Genomic DNA, 6,000 nt, shown 5'->3' on the forward strand with positions numbered 1-6,000 from the left:
ATCAATTACAGCAGCAGCCGGCACTAGTCATGCAATATCTAAACCCTATGGGGACAATGAAGATTCCCTCCTAGCTAACGCTATGCATGAAAGCCCTGTCTGCTATAAATGTAGGGGCTCTAACCATTTTACTAAGGATTGCTCGAGTTAAAGTGGTACGATGAAGGTTTATCCACAATCACACAGAACGCTGCAATACTGCAATAAGTTGGGTCACATATCTCGTAACTGTTCGGGAAACTTAGTCGAGGACAAGATACCGTCACGACCCATGCCCTTGCCAAACAATGAACAGAGCATTGCCTTCCTTGGTGTAAAAATGAAGCACTTTAGACTGGGAACTTCTACTTCGCTGTCGGACATGAAGGAAGTAACAAGTGGAGATCATGACCATTAATGGCTTATCCCAAGCACTGATAAAGGTGACACAGCTGAAGTTGACGTCCTGGTGATGCAAGAAAAATCCCTTGGATACGACTTATTATTTGGAATTGATGCAATAAGAGCTCTAGGATGTGTCATGATTACAGCAGGCAGAGGTATATTGTTTGGTAGAGGGGAAAAAATCTGTGCAGCTCTGTCTATGATCGAATCGCCAGATCGGTTATACAATACTATTCCAGAGTGTGCAGTTACTACTAAGAATCGGCCTTAATCTGAAGAAGAACTTAAGACGTTGATTGATAACGGTTGGTTTACACCATACCCACAAAAACGTCTAGGACCACTCAAAGGATTATTTCCGCTCATGGCTATTGAACAACCGACTAAACACAAAATTCGACTCGTGATGGATTATCGAGAATTGAATCAGCATGTTGGTGCATTTACCGGGAATGCAGATGTGTGCGCTGCTAAACTAGGAGAGTGGCGTCAGGAAGGGAGTAATGTAACACTGCTGGATTTGTAGAGACCGTATAAGCACATAAAGCATGGGACATATGACCAAAGGAAGTAGTTCAGTTCGAGGAATGGGGGCAAGGAGTAAAGGTTATAAAGCCAAGCCTGAGTATTTAGGAACTTCTAAATAGTTTTTACATATTAAATTTAAGTTTCGTGATATATTTTTTTGATTAAATTGCTAGGTGGAAGCACAGAATAGTTACAACACCCCCTTCCATTGTGAAGAATGGCTTTCAAAATAATAACGTTATTATCTCAGCATGATATGTAAAAATACATAAGTACAGTGTTTTTCATCTGAATCAGCACTCCCAGTAATTTTAGCTACGAGTCGCCAGAGTGTTATTATATATTATTTATTGTTGTGTATATAAGTACGGGACAAACATACTAAATAAAACAAATGGTAGAATTTAGACAAATGTAGGTTTAATGCATTAACATTTTTTACTTTTAAATGTGGATTCATTTTTCTTTTTACTTTTTCATGTTTTCCTTTATGTATTCTATATGTTGATAAACTTATTGTGTGATTTTTATCTATTTTTTCTTTTGCGGTCAGATTATCGCTCCTTTTTTGTGAATCCTACTATAAACTGTGCGTAATCTTTCTGCTATGAAATGCATATAAGCAACTCATGTATTAAGCTTATTACCGGATTATATTATTTGTTCATGTTAGGGAAACTATCATCACAAACATTGAATCGATCTTACAGAGTGTGGTTGAGTTTATTGCCTTTAACCTTAATAGCTACTTGTTTTGAAGAACTGATAGAATCCCGACCAGGCTATGTGCATAATTGGAACATATTATGACTTTGCTGTTGTAGAAGCATGTAAAACATCGATCTTCATTTCTGTCAACAAAATTGTTTTATTATTTTTATATTTTGCAACCGAGTTATTACTTTGTTTTACTTTTTTATGATGCTTGTGTTTTGAACGTATATAAATATATGAAGGCGTTGTCAAGCGTCTAAACCATTATTGTGCCATCCGAAAACTTTCATTCTCTCATATCGCATATACCTCCATATCTTCATGAATAAACCGAAAACCAGCAATGGCGACACTAGGACAAATCTGTTCGTAGGCACAACGCAAATGAACACAATAAATACACATGGCAACTTCAAAGCATATTTCTTTGGATACACACATAATTAGAATAACTCGCATCTTACTTCAACAAAGTAAAAGAAAGCCACACAGCAAAAGACAAAACCAAAATACAAAACACAAACATCACAGCAAACGCAACACCTAACATATAAACACTAATATATAATTCACATAAAAATGCAACCGTACAACACCAACTAGATTACATTCACAATTTTATTAACTTTAAATCGATATAACACATGTATACATACACAAAACAGGCGGTTCACTACAACAAATTATAGCACGATAAACAAACACAATTAAGATAGCAAAATATAAGCTAATTATCAATTTGCCCTGTGTCTTCACCTACGTCCGCAACACCACTATAAAAACAGTAGCCGTCGCGACAAAAAGTTAGTCGCCCGCGATCCCGATACAAGCCCCTTTCCTTCTCCGGCTGATACTGAATCATCAGCCCTCCCCAACTCCACTAAGCGATATCAGCTAACAAGGATCGCCGGACACACTAAGCCACATTCCTGCCATCACCGCCCCGCACCCAACCGAATCCAAAAAACTTTGATCGTTGACGAGTTTATCTCAACGCCCGATCGGCCATCATAACAACGACGCCTTAAATCTTTAATTTTTTGAGAAATAAAATATATATTTATTAACCTTACTCGGTCGTCTGTATTTTTCTTGCAGCCATACGCTTGTTTATTATACTGGTGTCAGAAGCGTACAGCAAGTTAAATATGGAGGACTATACAAGCTTTACACAGACCGAACTTTTCACCCTTATCAAAGAGCAGAAAACACTCCTGTTCAATCTGAAGACAGGGGCAGAACAGCCATCCGAACGTGCGATTCGCGAAGTCCAAACCGACATAGACGACATGTTGGCAGCTTTAAAACTAACGACTTCAACAACAACCCATACAAATCAGAACGATTACAGTTTGGTTATCCATCAACAAGCCATCCGGGATGTCATGAAACAGAAGAAATTATTCCGCCCAGGGGATGACGTCAACCAATTCATCATGGCATTGAACAAAACCTACACCATCTACGTCACACCAGAACTGGGTAGATATCCCAGCCTGTCCACATTAAAAAAATACAAAAGGGACAAAAACACGCAATTGACCGTGGATGGGCTTGTATCTATCATAGGCGCATTGCTGATGAGTGAAAAGGTAAAGGTCTGGAATTCAAACCTTTACTCTCACCTCGTCAGAACAATGGACAACCACTACAGCGCAACTGGCATAGCCTGCGAAGCCCAAAGGTACATCGATCGCAGCGTAAAATCCGACGTCAATGCTGCTCTTGAAACCACATACTTCTCGCAAAAACTGAACCAGTCTCGTCACAGAGACTCAAGACAAACCTACCAACCCGATCCAATGGACGGCCCCACCAGTACCAAACAAGCCTCAACAACCAACCAAAACATGGCCGTCATCAAACAACCAAAGACCACCAACACCCGCCACGTACTCCATTGTGCAAAAATTACCTCAGGGGACGACCGTTCTTCCGTGGACAAAACTGCCCATATCGTCACCCACCTCACGCCCAAGCACAGGCCCACATCGCAACAGAGGACGATGACCTACCACGCACAAAAGAGGATTTTCGCTTTGGTCAGTACGAGTTGTGATGTCCCGTCCGCCCTATTCCCCCACCAGCCATCACGTCTTCAACCTACAGGGACTCGCACACCAATCACCACTCGTACAATCCACCTTCGTCAAAAACGACTTACACTTCTCTGGGATCGCGATGCTAGACTCGGGATGCTCCACATGCATCATACCTATATCACAGCTGCCCGGAGAAGCTAAGAAATATATGACCCACACAGATGTACGGGTGAAAGGTATAAATGGCAGCATCACTACCCTCGGTGAACTAACCTGTAACATCACCATCGGCAATCAGAACTCACCCACTTTCGAGGTGAATGTGCTGGTGACGACCCAAGCCACACCGATCCTGATCGGCCAAAATATCTTACACCACAGCACACTCAGCTCATACCTGATTGACAACCGGAATTCCACAGTAGAGTTCAGACGCACACTTACCTCAGGCCATACAACACACACGGCCACTATCAGACCACCAACATCATCAGACCACGACTCTCAACCCGCTCTAACCCAGAATCACCTCACAATGGAGCCTCGGACCAATACCCAAACGCTAGAGGAAAAGCTAACTTGGCTGAAACACAACACCAGGTTATCACTGCCAAATGACCAAAACCGGGATGAATTGGAATCCACAGCAAACCCTCTCATTAAATACGCCGACGTAATTGGCACAGAAAACAACAAGGGCACGTTCATCCGATCCATCTGGATACCAACTGACGGCCGATCTCGCAGCCAGAAGCAAGATTGGCAAGGGCAACACATATTTCGCTTCTCTGGGCCTGTGTAGCGGTTACTGGCAAATTGAGATCGACAAGCAGGACCGACACAAAACGGCATTTACATGGAAGGAGCAATGCTACGAATACACTCGCCTGGCCTTTGGTCTCACCTCTGCTGGGCAGATCTTTTCTCATTGCATAGCAGAAGCATTGGCCAAGGTGACATCACGTGATAACATTTCGGCATACATCGACGACAACTTGGTCTATGCAAGGACATTTAATGAATACATACGTGCGCTGGAGCAGCTCTTTACCGCCCTCTGAAACTTTGGATTCAGATTAAACCCTGACAAATGCTCCTTCCTCACATCAGAGGCAAAGTTCCTCGGACTGATCGTGAACAGTGAGGGTTTCAAACCCGATCCCGAATACGTTCGGGCAATCAGAGAAATGAACCCCCAACGTCAAACTAGTATGGATCAGACAGTTCCTGGAAACACGCTTACAGGAACAAATAAACTCGAACACATTTTCAAAACTAATGGCTCCCATACACGATCTCAACAAGATCAATAGGCCATTCACATGGACAGACACGGCCGATAGAACTTTTAGAAAGATCAAGGAACGACTATCCTCGCCACCCGTCATTTCATTCCCGGACTTCTCGAAACTTTTCACCCTCACCACCAGCGACGTCGCGTGTGGAGCGATCTTGATGCAAGAAGCCGACAACGAGAAGAAAAGCATCATAGCGGTCGCTTCCCAAACATTCAACTCGACAGAACGGAACTGGTCTATGGCGGAACGAGAGGCATACGTGGTAAAATGGGCTATAACGACTATAATTAGTATTATGGTATCTGTTCAGTGCACATTTACCTATAAGTATGGCCAACCACTTATAATTCAGTAATTGTAATTTTTTTGTTAAATAATGAATTATAATAAACAGAACAACTCATAGAAATCTATCTATATTCTTTTTTCATTTTAATATACATTCATAGAAATGTTTCTGTTATATCAAAAAAATATTTTCTTTACGTCACGAGTGTCACGCTCATACATGAATTCCATAGCTAATATAACATACTGGCCCAACGGGTCACGAGTAGTCTAGTCTAGTATATATATATATATATATATATATATATATATTATGTTAATGTTTCATTAATATTCGAGAAATATGTACCAAGTGTCTCAAGAAATGAATGTCCAACTTACAGTCATGTGATACAAAGGATGTGTTCGTAAACAAAAACAGAAAGAAATGGCAACCACAAACATCGGCAAAATCATGAATAGCCGTTTTTGGCATCCTGTGTGTGGAATCCAGCTATATTTGATACCACAGCACACACAAATTTGACCATGAACCACCATGTCTCCAAACAGCTGTCCAACATGCGGACAAAAAAAACCCTTACACTCACAACCATTTATGAACATCACGACAAAAATCCCCCTTGAGGATTATGAACAACTCGGCTTTTGCCCAACTCTCTTTTGTCAGGCTTTAAAACAGCTGTTGTTGCTGCCATGGCTGATATTGGTTGTTAAAGTTTGCTGGCCAATATCAAGGTGATCCA

The sequence above is a fragment of the Euprymna scolopes genome, chromosome 46 (assembly GCF_053919585.1).
Source record: "Euprymna scolopes isolate OS-2025 chromosome 46, ASM5391958v1, whole genome shotgun sequence".
In the NCBI taxonomy this organism is placed as follows: domain Eukaryota; kingdom Metazoa; phylum Mollusca; class Cephalopoda; order Sepiida; family Sepiolidae; genus Euprymna; species Euprymna scolopes.